Genomic DNA, 12,956 nt, shown 5'->3' on the forward strand with positions numbered 1-12,956 from the left:
CCTTGGCCTGATGCAAAAAGGCTGGCTTGGGCTCATGACCAATTCATGCATAAAAAAGTAAAGGGACCCCTGACCATTAGGTCCAGTCGTGGCTGACTCTGGGGTTGCAGCGCTCATCTTGCTTTACTGGCTGAGGGAGCTGGTGTACAGCTTCCGGGTCATGTGGCCAGCATGACTAAGCCGCTTCTGGCGAAGTAGAGCAGTGCACAGAAACACCGTTTACCTTCCCGCCAGAGCAGTACCTATTTATCTACTTGCACTTTGACGTGCTTTCAAACTGCTAGGTTGGCAGGAGCAACAGGAGCTCACTCCGTCGCGGGCATTCGAACCGCTGACCTTCTGATCGGCAAGTCCTAGGCTCTGTGTTTTAACCCACAGCGCCACCCGCATCCCGGAATTCATGCATACTTGGATATTTATGTTTTGCCCTTATAAATCAGTGCATATTCCGGCAATGTCTTTATTGCTTTCTATGTAACCTGCCTTGTAACTTCCTTAGCTGAAGCCATTTTAAGAAAGGAGTTGAGAATCTCAATTGAACACATCCTCAGTTCAATTGAATATGCTTTGTGGATTTCATTACTTTCTCAATTTATTAAAGGGATGACTTTATCTTCATTTCCGCCTTTCTGATATATTTGTTATAGCCCATCTCCTTAATAACTTTGGCTGAACAATTCACTCTGCCTTTGGCTGCCCTTCTCCTTTTGCCTGCAGCACTAATTCACACTCCACTGCATATATTTTTTTATTGCTCGCTTCGCCTCAATTTCTTTTGCAGCTTAAAAAAAAACACCCTCTCAAATCCTTGACCCGTCCATTATTGTTCCACGTTTTTATGATTCACTTCACTGTTGATGTTCAACACTCTTCTGGAATGCCATTCAAGAAAATTAATCTTGATTTTTGTTGTTGATATTACAATTAAAGTTATATAGGAAGCATTTTCACCCGTGAGGTCTTGCTAATGACTTAGGAGGCGGACGAGAAACTATTGGTCTTAGCTAACTATCTCAAAACTGGACTGGTCAAATTAAATAATGTCAAGCAAGGAAAAGCAGCTGATTGAAAGTAGCTAATTGAAAGTGCACATGATTTTACATATCCGTGAAATACATTGCATTTTTGAGAACAGATGGATTGTGGTCAAGGAAACAAGTTTCAAGCGTCACCTAAGCCATGAATGCATCAGTGCTCTGAGTTTTGTGAGGGGCAGCTGGATATGGAAAAGGAATTTTATAAATAAATATATTTAACAATTAAATAGTTGAATAATTAAGTACATTGTCTTGCAGGCTCATTTCCCCATGTATAAAAGGATAATCTACACACTTTCACTCCAGAGTGTTTGAAACTAGACATAAAACTGGGCTCTCTTTCTCTCTCTCAAGTATATAAACTGCAATGTCTGCTATCGAGCCCATTTAACCATTCTTCATATCTTGAATTCTTGAATTCTTGCATTCTTGCCAACAAAGGTCCATATAGTAAAAGCTATCATTTTCCCATTAGTGATGTACGGAAGTGAAAGCTGGACCATCAAGAAGGCTGATCCCCGAAGAATTGATGCTTTTGAATTATGGTGCTGGAGGAGACTCTTGAGAGTCCCATGGACTGCAAGAAGAACAAACCTATCCATTCTTAAGGAAATCAGCCCTGAGTGCTCACTGGAAGGACAGATTGTGAAGCTGAGGCTCCAATATTTTGGCCACCTCATGAGAAGAGAAGACTCCCTGGAAAAGACCCTGATGCTGGGAAAGATGGAGGGCACAAGGAGAAGGGGACGACAGAGGACAAGATGGTTGGACAGTGTTCGCGAAGCTACCAGCATGAGTTTGACCAAACTGCGGGAGGCAGTGGAAGACAGAAGTGCCTGGCGTGCTCTGGTCCATGGGGTCACGAAGAGTTGGACACGACTAAACGACTAAATAACAACATAGCTTGAATTCTAGATGCTAAAACTTGCTGTGCCAACATGTAAGTGTGTAGCCCAAGCTTAATGCCTCCAAAGGTAGTGTTATGACATATTTTGCAGTAATATTAAAATCAGGAAGACATGTAAGCAAAAAGGCAAAATAACTGGGGCTGATTGCCCTTTCACTTCTTTTCTCTTTTTTTTAAAAATGATATTTATTGAGAATTTTAAAGTTACAAAGAAAAAAGAAGGAAAAAACAAGAAAAAGAGAAAAAGAAAGAAAAAAATAAGATAAAAGTAACAATTTAAACAATACAAATCAATAAAAACCAAAATAAAAAACAAAAAGCAAAACACACAATGCATCACAATCAAAAAGCAAAAATAAACAAAAAATTTAAAAACAAATCCAATATTCCCAAATCCTTAACTTTCATTAACTTATTTCATCGACCTCCTCACACCTCCCTTTTTTGTATTCTAGTTAATTATCTTAGCAAATCCTTTCCATCTTTCACAATATTCTGTCATTAAATTACCTTAATCTATTTTAACCTTATCTTACCATAAAAAACCCTAAAACTTAAAACTTAAATCTTATTTATACCGAATTCTTTTAACCATAACATATTCTTACATAATTCTTTTTAACATTTTTGCTAAAGCCAAATACTTTCATTCCAACATTTTTCTAATACTCATTAATTTTACGATACTTTTCTAAATAATTTTTAAAAACTTTCTTCCAATCTTCATCCATCGTCTCTTCTTCCTGGTCTCGGGTTTTGTCAGTCCTTTCTATCCCATCCATCTAGTCCATCAACCTGGTGACCTTATAACCGAGGCTCTTAAGTCTTTTCCATGTCCCTTCTGCAGGTCTTCTTCATGTTTATACCTGTACTTTACTTTGTCTTCTGCTCCTTTCACTCGGGGAGACTCCAGCTTGACAATATTTTTGTCCCTTCTCGACAAGTCAGCCCCTTTTCCATAGTCAACACTGAAATCCATGTGGCATTTAAAGGCATGTTTCAAGGTCCCTCCAAAGTTAGGGGCCCCCACAACTCCGAGCTCCCCCCGGCCTAAAGCCAGACTTGAAAGGTCAAAACATCCCTGCATAGGGGGGTCCATCCAGCCCCCCATCTCCAAGCCAAACAGAACTCCATCTCTCCAAATCTGACTTTTTCCAGGTTCATTCGTCAAATCCAACAACTCATGTTCCTGCTGGGCCACAGCTCCCTCCATCTCTGCCACCCAAGGTCCAGCAACAACCTCCTCCCTCATCTCATCTGTCAAAGCACATTCCTGGATTAATTCCTGAGTGGGTTCTATATAGGTACCCACTGCCTGTCCAAAATTTCCGATCACAACAGTCATCAAATCCATCTTCTCATGTAACTGTTCCAATAAAGCCCTTGTCTTGCAAAAGGCAAGCACCAGAGCCTCTGAGCACATTCTTGTTCAAGGTCGAAGTCTGGTCCCATGATCTTTAATCTTTACAGCTGCTCCCCAGTTCAGTTTTAATAACAGTTTCACAAGCTCCCTCTAGGGGAAACAATTTCTATTTGTATCCATCTTTTTTTTTTTTTTTTAAAGCAGATCTAGCAACAAAGTTTTCCTTTTTCGGATATTTTGTCAATATTTTGTTCCTTTTAAATGTGAAAGGGAACAATGGAATCAATATGTTTCTCTTCTTTTAACTATCTGTCAAAAACGTTCGTCCATAGTCAATGAACTTCTCCAAAACGTCTGTCTTGACACCCCGCTCCCAGGTTCAAGACGGTGGAAAATTACCTTTCTTTACTCTCTCTTCTGCAGGTTTAAACAGTCTAAAAAAGGTTCCCCCCTCTTCTCCTGCTTCCAAGGGGGGTTCAGTAATTTTAAATGATGAAAATTTAGTCCTTTACAGACGACTTTCTAAACTCTAGCTTGCCGTGTCTTTGCTTCAATCTATCTACAAAAGCGGAAGGCGGACTTCCTGTTTAGACCTTCCCGCTTTCGGTGCCTAATTAAGAAATTTCATAGTCCAATTTTCCGTTCTACTCACGGGCAGTTGTTTAAAATCCAATTGTCCACAGGAAAAAGTCAGCGCTCTCCGGCAACAGCAATGCGGCTTCACTCCGTGAAAGAAGCAGTCGATTCAAAGCACCGCGCCACTCACCCCACGTCGCTCCGGATCCCCAAAACAGGGTTTCCCCGCGGGTGGGGGGGGCGCAAAGGTGCCAGCCGAATCCCACATCCCCAGGCTTCTCCTGCCTGTGGTTTTTGATGGGTCTCCGCCTCGCCGTGGCGGTTCAGACCCTGTTTTCCGCGGAGCGGATTCCTCCCGATCGGAGGAAATCTGCCATTGCCAGAGGCGCCAACCCGGAAGTGAGTCACCCTTTCACTTCTTTTCTCAGGCATATTAATGAAATACACAGTTGACATTATCATCACATTATACATCAATATGTATTCAACTTGTGAACTACTGTAGCTTTCAGATTGTTCCAGAATTACTACTTACCATGATTCCTGCTTTATATTGTATGCTGTACTTGTTTTGCATTCACATATGAAAAACTGATGCAGGTACAAGGCAGGGGGAAGAGATATAATAGTCCAGCTATGGATATTGCCAACCAGTATAGGAAAAGGAATGAGGCTTGCACTGCCTGCTCATCTCCCCCATCTTCAGCATCACAAGGGAGTGAATACAGTGATACCTCAGGTTACATACGCTTCAGGTTACAGACTCCACTAACCCAGAAATAGTACCTCAGGTTAAGAACTTTGCTTCAGGATGAGAACAGAAATCGTGCTCCGGCGGCATGGCAGCAAAGGGAGGCCCCATTAGCTAAAGTGGTGCTTCAGGTTAAGAGCAGTTTCAGGTTAAGTATGGACCTCCGGGACGAATTAAGTACTTAACCCGATGTACCACTGTATGTTTTAAAAGACACATATATTAGAATATATCATTTCTGAGAACCTAAAGACAATATGATGGAGCCTTAGGCTGCAATCTTAACCCTACTTATCTGAGGTTCAGCAGGACTGAATCCAATAGCACTTACTTCTAAGCAGACATGATTAGTCTTACACTGTTAGGGCTGCATCTCAAAGCACGGAAATCAGTTGACTTAGTCAGGACTGTCAGTGCTATCCCCAACCATGTCTACTCAGCAGTAAGTCCCACTGAGGCTTAGCCCCAGGTAAGGGGGATAGGACTGCAGCCTTAGTTGGACACAACCCTATGGGTTGCATCTGGTGGTATCTGTTTTAGGCTCTGCTGCAGCAATGCCTCCATGCATGGACATAGGGATACTACCCACCCCCCATACCTACTGAAGCTTTCTGCACCATGTCTCATTTTTTTATTGAGAGCCCCCGAACCCTGAGAAGCAGCTTTTCAGGGTGGGCGTAAGTGGGAAAATATTTGACACAAGTGCAATGCCCAGATTTGCCAAAGGATGGGCCCTTCAGAAATGAAGTTCTGCTCACTTCCTGCTCCTTCTTTCTGCCCACTTCACTTGCTCCCAAAGTCTCTGCTATAAAAGGCCCCTGTTACCCTGACAACCTCTTCCTCCAAATTCTTCTGTTTCTGTCCAGTCCTCAGCTGGGGGAAAGGACAATGGTCAATTGTTCTTCATGGCCCTGTACTTAGTTCTCCTTGTGTTCTTAATGGCATCAATATTGGAAGTCTCCTGAACAGGAAAATAGGTTCAGCCTGTATTTTTCACTGGCCTGGCATCTTCCCATCATACTCTAAAAAAAGAGCTAAATTCTACCCCTTTACGAAACTTAGGATTTGGTGTGTCTGCCCTCCCCCCATTCATAACAATACACTGGATTGCATTGATAGCAATCTCTTAAGAGTATAAAATAAAATTTTATAATGGTTATAATAACCAGGGTCAAGATGACTGAATATTTAAGCTGTCAAAATACTTTGTTATGGCAGCAGTCCTGGAAGCATTTGCCAAGTGCTTATCCCGTAAGAAGCTGATAGTCATGTGCCTTTGGGATCTCAATCCACACAGCATTGATTAATTTATTTATGCATTTATTTCACAGCATTTTTAGCCCACCCAACATCAACAGAACTCAGGCCAGGTTGTTACCAGGTCATTTCAAAGCAATGGGGATACATCCTCATTAAATGAGAGCTGATAAAAATACAGAGTTAAAACCACCAACACCCCCTTTTAATAAGCATCTTCCAACCTGTTACTGACAGTGCTGCTGAGAAATGATATTTACAAACAGGTACTGCAAAAAGCAACTTAAAAGAACATCTGTCAGAGTTGCTTCCAGATCCTAGCTCACAGAGGATCACGCTAGCCAGCGATCATTAAATAAAAGTCTTTATTGAGTTACAGTTTCCATTCTCAAGCTGCTGCGTGCAACCCTACGTCTAATGGTTAGATCGGCGAAGCTCCATCTGAGTCTCCGCCCCTTGTACACCAACTTAATATCCTAGCCTTGCTCCACCTTTTCCGCCTGACTGTTCTTCTCTGGGTCCCTCTGCCCCCCGGGGTCTCTTCCTTCCGGGATTCCTCTGACGCTGACCCCCCTGACTCTTCTCCCTCCTTTCGGTGGGCTTTAGGACCTGGCTCCCTTTCCGGGCTGCCTACTGCGCCACCTTCCTGTGCATTTGAACTTGTCGCGCGCGCCCAACCTTCCACCTTCCGTCTGACCGTTTCTTCGCTCCCCGATGGAGGTGTGGCCACTCCTGACTCGTGCCCTCCCCCCTGTTGTGAGCTGCCAGCGCTTGATCCCTGGCGCCCTTCCTCTTCCCTGCTCTCTGGCGGTGACGCTGGTCCCGATTTCCAACTGCTCCCCTCTGAGTCCCCTCTGGCTCTATCTTCCTGGGGTGTCCCCCTAGGCTCCCCCCTTGCCCTGGCCACTGGTGCTCCTTTCTGTGAATCTTCTGATTCACTGGAAAGACTCGGAGATCTCGGGTCGTCGTCATCACTCATCTTTTCTTCTGCCTCCTCCCCCTCGCTCTCTGTTTCCTCCCTTGCCCTTGCCTCTGCTCCTGAACCCCTGACATCCATCCCCCCCTCGAAGCCCCCTCTTCCCCCCTCCCCTCCTTCCGGTGCGGGATCTGGGTGCTGCTGTGTCAGGGGGACGAATGTCGGATACAGTTCGCTTCCCGTGGCGGGCCGCCATCCGAAGTCTTCCGGTTCTTCCTCCCTGCTCTCGTTGACGACGGTCACCTCCGCTTCCATCTCTGTGCCGCCGTGCTCGAAACCCGGGTCGTCCCCGAAAACGTCCATGTCCGTCTCTCCCTCGTTGCCTTCTGGAGACGTTGCTCGTCCTGGACCCTCCAGCCACCTTCTGCGGAACTGCTCCTCTGGTCGATCATCCCACCAATACGAGGGTTCTGAAGCAGATCCCGAGGGTGACCCCTCCGGGGAACGGGCGTCTCGTGTCGGTTCCTCGTCCGAGTCGAACCCCCGGAACGTGCTGGCTGAAAGCGTGGGCGTGAAAAGCCAGTCGTCGAAAAAGTCTGCTGGCATTGGCCTGTGTGGGAAGAGGGCATGAAACTCTTCTTTGAGCAGAGGTTCGTCTAAAGCGTAGCCCGGCACCCAGCTGTTGGCACTGGCCGGGGTGCCCTCCTTGGCGAGAAGGTATTCTACCCCCTCTTCCCCCCATCTGGAGTCCAAAATCTCCGTGACTTCGTTGATGCGCTCCTCCTGTGCCACTCCCCCTTGCCCGGTTCTCTCTCGGAGCGGACCCGGTGCCGTTCCTGGTTCCTGAAACCTGTGAGGTGCCTTGTAGGGAGTGAGCACCGATCTGTGGAACACCGGATGCATTCTGGAACCCTCCGGAAGAGCCAGCCTGAAAGCCACCGGGTTGACCTGTTCTTCGACTTGGTAGGGCCCCAGTTGTTTATGCCCTAGTTTCTTCTTCGCCAACGACCTGGCCGGCACTGCGTGGGCTGCTAACCAGACCCAGTCTCCCACATGGATCTCTTCGCCAACCCTTCTGTGTTTGTCCGCTTGTACCTTGTATGCGTGTTTAGCCAGCTCCAGGTGCCGCCGCAGCTGATCGTGGACCTCCTGCAACTCCGACGCGAACGCATCTGCTGTCTGCGGCTCCCCCTCCCCCATTCTTTCCAGTCCCGGGAAGGTTCTGGGGTGCCTCCCGTTGTTGGCGAAGAACGGCGTGACCCCCGTGGACACGTGCTTCGTGTTGTTGTAGGCGAACTCGGCGAGAGGCAGGTAATCCACCCACGTCGCAGGCTGTTGATTCGCATAACATCTCAGGTACTGCTGCATGATGGCATTGACCCGCTCCGCTTGCCCGTTGGTCTGCGGGTGTCTAGCCGACGCCAGGTTGATCTTGACGTTCAGGAAGCCCATCAGCCTCTGCCAGAAGTTCGAGATGAACTGTCGCCCTCGGTCGGACAGAATAGACCGCGGCAGACCGTGAACCTTGAACACGTGGTCTATGAACAGTTTGGCGGTTTGTTCCGCCGTGGCCACCTTCGCACACGGAATGAAATGTGCCATCTTGGAGAACAAGTCCACCACCACCAGCACAGCCGTCTTGCCCCTCGAGCTGGGCAGATCCGTGACAAAGTCCAGGGCCACTCTCTCCCATGGTTCGAACGGAGTTTGCAGCGGTTCCAGCAGTCCGGCCGGCGGTCTGTGCACTGGTTTGGCCCTCTGGCAGGTGTCACACCTCGCCACGTAGTCCGCGACTTCCCCTCTCATTCCGGGCCACCAGAAGTCTCTGGCTACTAATTCCACCGTCTTCTCCTTGCCAAAGTGCCCGGCAGTGGGCGCGTCGTGCAGCTGCTGCAGTACCTTGGCGCGAAGTTCGTCTCCCGGCACGTAGATGGCCCCTTTACGGATGAGCAAACCATCTCGCAGCTGGAACTCGTCGGTCGCTGCCGTGCCCCTGTGCACCTCTGCCATCTTTGCTTGCGCGAAGGAGTCATCCTGCAACGCTCGTCGCACCGCATCCAGGTCAACTGTTGCCGCCGCGCACGCCCACACTGTCGGTGCGAAGATGTGCATGGCGGCCGCTGGCGTTGCCTCCTCCAGATACTGTGGCTTACGGGAGAGAGCATCCGCCATGATGTTGGTGTCCCCCGGGACATATTCTATTCGGAAGTCGAAATTCGCAAAGAACTCAGCCCAACGTATCTGCCTCTGGTTCAGGAACTGTGCCGTGCGCCAGTGCTCTAGATTCTTGTGGTCCGTGCAGACCTGCACCGTGTGCTTGGCGCCGATCAGGAAGTGCCTCCACGCTTTGAACGCTGCATGAATGGCCAGCAACTCCCTGTCCCAGATGGTGTAGTTCTGTTCGGACTTGCTGAGCTTCCTTGAGTAAAACGCTCCCGGCCTCCAAACCCCCTGCGGGTCTTTCTGCAGCAGGACTGCTCCCACGGCTCTGTCCGAAGCGTCTGTCTCCACCCTCATCGGCCTGCTGGGGTTGACATGAAGCAGCTGCTCTTCCGACGCGAAGAGACGCTTGAGTGCCTGAAAGGACTGCTCCGCCTGCTCTGTCCAGATGAACTTCTTTTTCTTGGAGCTGAGCGTGTCCGTGATGGCCGCTGTCTGCATCGCAAAGCCTTTGATAAACTTGCGATAGAAGTTCGCGAAGCCGACAAACCGTTGGACCTCCTTCCGGTTGCGTGGGCTTTTCCAATCCAACACTGCTCGGACCTTGGCGCTGTCCATGGCGAGCCCTTTATCAGACAACTTGTAGCCCAGGAAATCCACCTCCGTCACGTCGAATTGGCACTTCTCCAGCTTGGCGTAAAGCCTATGTTGCTGTAGCCTGCTCAGCACTTCCTTGACGTGTCTGTCATGCTCCTGCTGCGATTCCGAAAAGATCAGGATGTCATCCAAGAAACAGACGCACGTCTTGTAGAGGAGCCCCGCCAACACGTGATGCATGAAAGCTTGAAAAACGTGGGAGCCATTTTGCAATCCAAAAGGCATAACTCTATATTCGTAGGTGCCCAGGGGCGTGAACATGGCTGTCTTCCACTCATCTCCTTCCCGCATGCGAATGAGGTTGTATGCCCCTCGCAGGTCCAACTTGGTGAACACTCTGCCCTTCCGTACCTTTGCGAGGAGGTCGTCGATTCGGGGCATGGGGAAGTCCGATGGCTTGGTCACACTGTTCAAGATGCGAAAGTCCACTACAAGTCTTTTTTGGGGCGTGTCCCGCTTCTTAACAAAGAATACCGGACTGCCCCCCGCTGCCTTGGACTCTCGGATGAAACCGCGCTCCAAATTATGATCTATGAACTCTTTGAGTTCCTGCAGTTCGTCCTCAGACATGGAATACAGCTTCCCTTTGGGCAGCGCCGCCCCCGGCAGCAGGTCAATTTTGCAGTCATATGGTCTGTGGGGGGGTAGCCTGTCTGCCTCCTTCTCGCAGAAAACCTCCAAAAATTCCGCGTACTTGTGGGGAACCGCTTGCAGCGTGCCTAGCTGCAGCTGTGACTCCTCTTCCCCTCCTTCCTGCCTGGGCACGATGCAGTGTTCAGCGCAAAAGGAAGAGCCGAAGGTCAGCTGCCTCTGGTACCAAGCCAGCGTCGGGCTGTGCTTGTCCAGCCAACTCATGCCCAATACAATGGGCGTGTCCGATAGTTGAGTGACATTGAAGCTGATGATTTCCCTGTGATTCCCAAGTCGCATCACCATTGGTGGCGTCTGTTTCACCACTTGCCCCCCTAGCAGCTCCCTGCCATCCACCGTGACAACCTGCAGGGGCAGCGTGGCAGGCAGCAACTGTATAGCGTGCCGGTCGACAAAGTCCTGCCCTATAAAGTCCGCATTGCTTCCGGAGTCAATGGTGATTGGCACGTCCATGGTGATTCCATTGGGCAGCTGGAGCGACGCGGTGAGCCTCACTACCGGTTTGGGCGGGAGGGGGTCCATGGGCTGTAAAATCTCTGGGGACTGCTTCACTGACACGTCTGGCTGGGCCCCAGTGCCTCTTCCTCCAACCAGACTCCGTCGTTTCCCTGCTGTGGTTGTCCTTGCTGCGTTGCTGCAGTTACCATTGCTGAGGCTGCAGTGTGCTTGTGGAGCCTCTGGGGACACTCTTTCGCCATATGCTGTGGATCATCGCAGATGTAACACTTCCTGTTCCCTCTAGGAGGCTTCGCTTTCACTGCTGCCGGTGCTAGGGCTCTGGCTGCTGACTGAGCCCTTGCACCTCCAACCTCCATAGGTTCCGCTCCTCCTCCTGGCGGAGGCGTGGATTGCGCACGCGCTGCTTCTCTGGGAAGGAAGGAGGAGCCCCTGGCTGGTTCGCGCCCTCCACGCCCTTCGCCACTGCTCCACGGACGTCCTTCCAGCCGCACCCCCACCGCCAGCGCCCTCTGAACGATCTCCTGCGTGGTCCGGGGTCTCTCCCCCCTCGCAATTTCATCTTTAACCGAGCCGTGCAATCCCTCCCAAAACAGGTCTCTTACAGGAGCCGAATCTCTGTCCCACTCCAGAGCACTGACCAAAGCGAAAAAGCGGGCATGGTACTGCCTTACGCTGGCCCTCCCTTGCTTCAGTCCATGTATCTGCTGCCGAGCAAGATCCACGTCAATGCTTGACAAAAAGCACCCATCCATCGCTTTAATAAAGGCATCCGCATTTTGGAGCGCCGGATCCTTATCTCTCCACAAATTGCGCAGCCATGCTTTAGCATCTCCATGCAAATGGGACATGATGAATCCCACCTTCTCTTGCTCATCTCTAAAGTCTTTGTTCAGCAGTTGCAGTGCACACATTACATCTGCTCTAAAGTTGGGGTACTGTTGCAAATTCCCATCGAAGTGAGAGACCAAACCGCCTGTTCGTCTCCCCAACCCAATCCCCTCCGGTTTGGGTGTCAGTTGCCCTTGCTTCGTAAGCACTTCCAACCTGACCTGGAGATCCCTGTAGGCGGCAGCTGCGTCCTCCTCTCTCTTCCTGGATGCAAGAGCCTCGGCATTCAGGCGCGACACTGCTTCTCTGAGTTCCACTATCTGCTGTTCGGCCGTCATGTTGTCTGCCGTTCGTGAGCTCGCTAGTAGGCACCCGCTTTCTCTCCTCTCCGCGAGGCTGTAGATGCCCACAATTTAAGAGATGGAGCTTACTGTCAGAGTTGCTTCCAGATCCTAGCTCACAGAGGATCACGCTAGCCAGCGATCATTAAATAAAAGTCTTTATTGAGTTACAGTTTCCATTCTCAAGCTGCTGCGTGCAACCCTACGTCTAATGGTTAGATCGGCGAAGCTCCATCTGAGTCTCCGCCCCTTGTACACCAACTTAATATCCTAGCCTTGCTCCACCTTTTCCGCCTGACTGTTCTTCTCTGGGTCCCTCTGCCCCCCGGGGTCTCTTCCTTCCGGGATTCCTCTGACGCTGACCCCCCTGACTCTTCTCCCTCCTTTCGGCGGGCTTTAGGACCTGGCTCCCTTTCCGGGCTGCCTACTGCGCCACCTTCCTGTGCATTTGAACTTGTCGCGCGCGCCCAACCTTCCACCTTCCATCTGACCGTTTCTTCGCTCCCCGATGGAGGTGTGGCCACTCCTGACTCGTGCCCTCCCCCCTGTTGTGAGCTGCCAGCGCTTGATCCCTGGCGCCCTTCCTCTTCCCTGCTCTCTGGCGGTGACGCTGGTCCCGATTTCCAACTGCTCCCCTCTGAGTCCCCTCTGGCTCTATCTTCCTGGGGTGTCCCCCTAGGCTCCCCCCTTGCCCTGGCCACTGGTGCTCCTTTCTGTGAATCTTCTGATTCACTGGAAAGACTCGGAGATCTCGGGTCGTCGTCATCACTCATCTTTTCTTCTGCCTCCTCCCCCTCGCTCTCTGTTTCCTCCCTTGCCCTTGCCTCTGCTCCTGAACCCCTGACAACATCAGACAGTGTTCCAGCCAAGAGTTAACTCAAGAAGAGGGATCAATAAAACGGTGTGTTTGTGAGATGAGGAACCATGCCCAGAAAGATTTTGCTCCAGCTGCTTAGGGAACCAGACCTCAAACCAAGAAGAAGCAGATATGGCTACAGTATCTAAAACAGAAATAAAAAAGTGCTAAACATCAGCAAAATGTATTAAATGTAC

This window comes from Podarcis pityusensis (assembly GCF_964106645.2).
Source record: "Podarcis pityusensis genome assembly, chromosome: 9".
Taxonomy (NCBI): Eukaryota; Metazoa; Chordata; class Lepidosauria; order Squamata; family Lacertidae; genus Podarcis; species Podarcis pityusensis.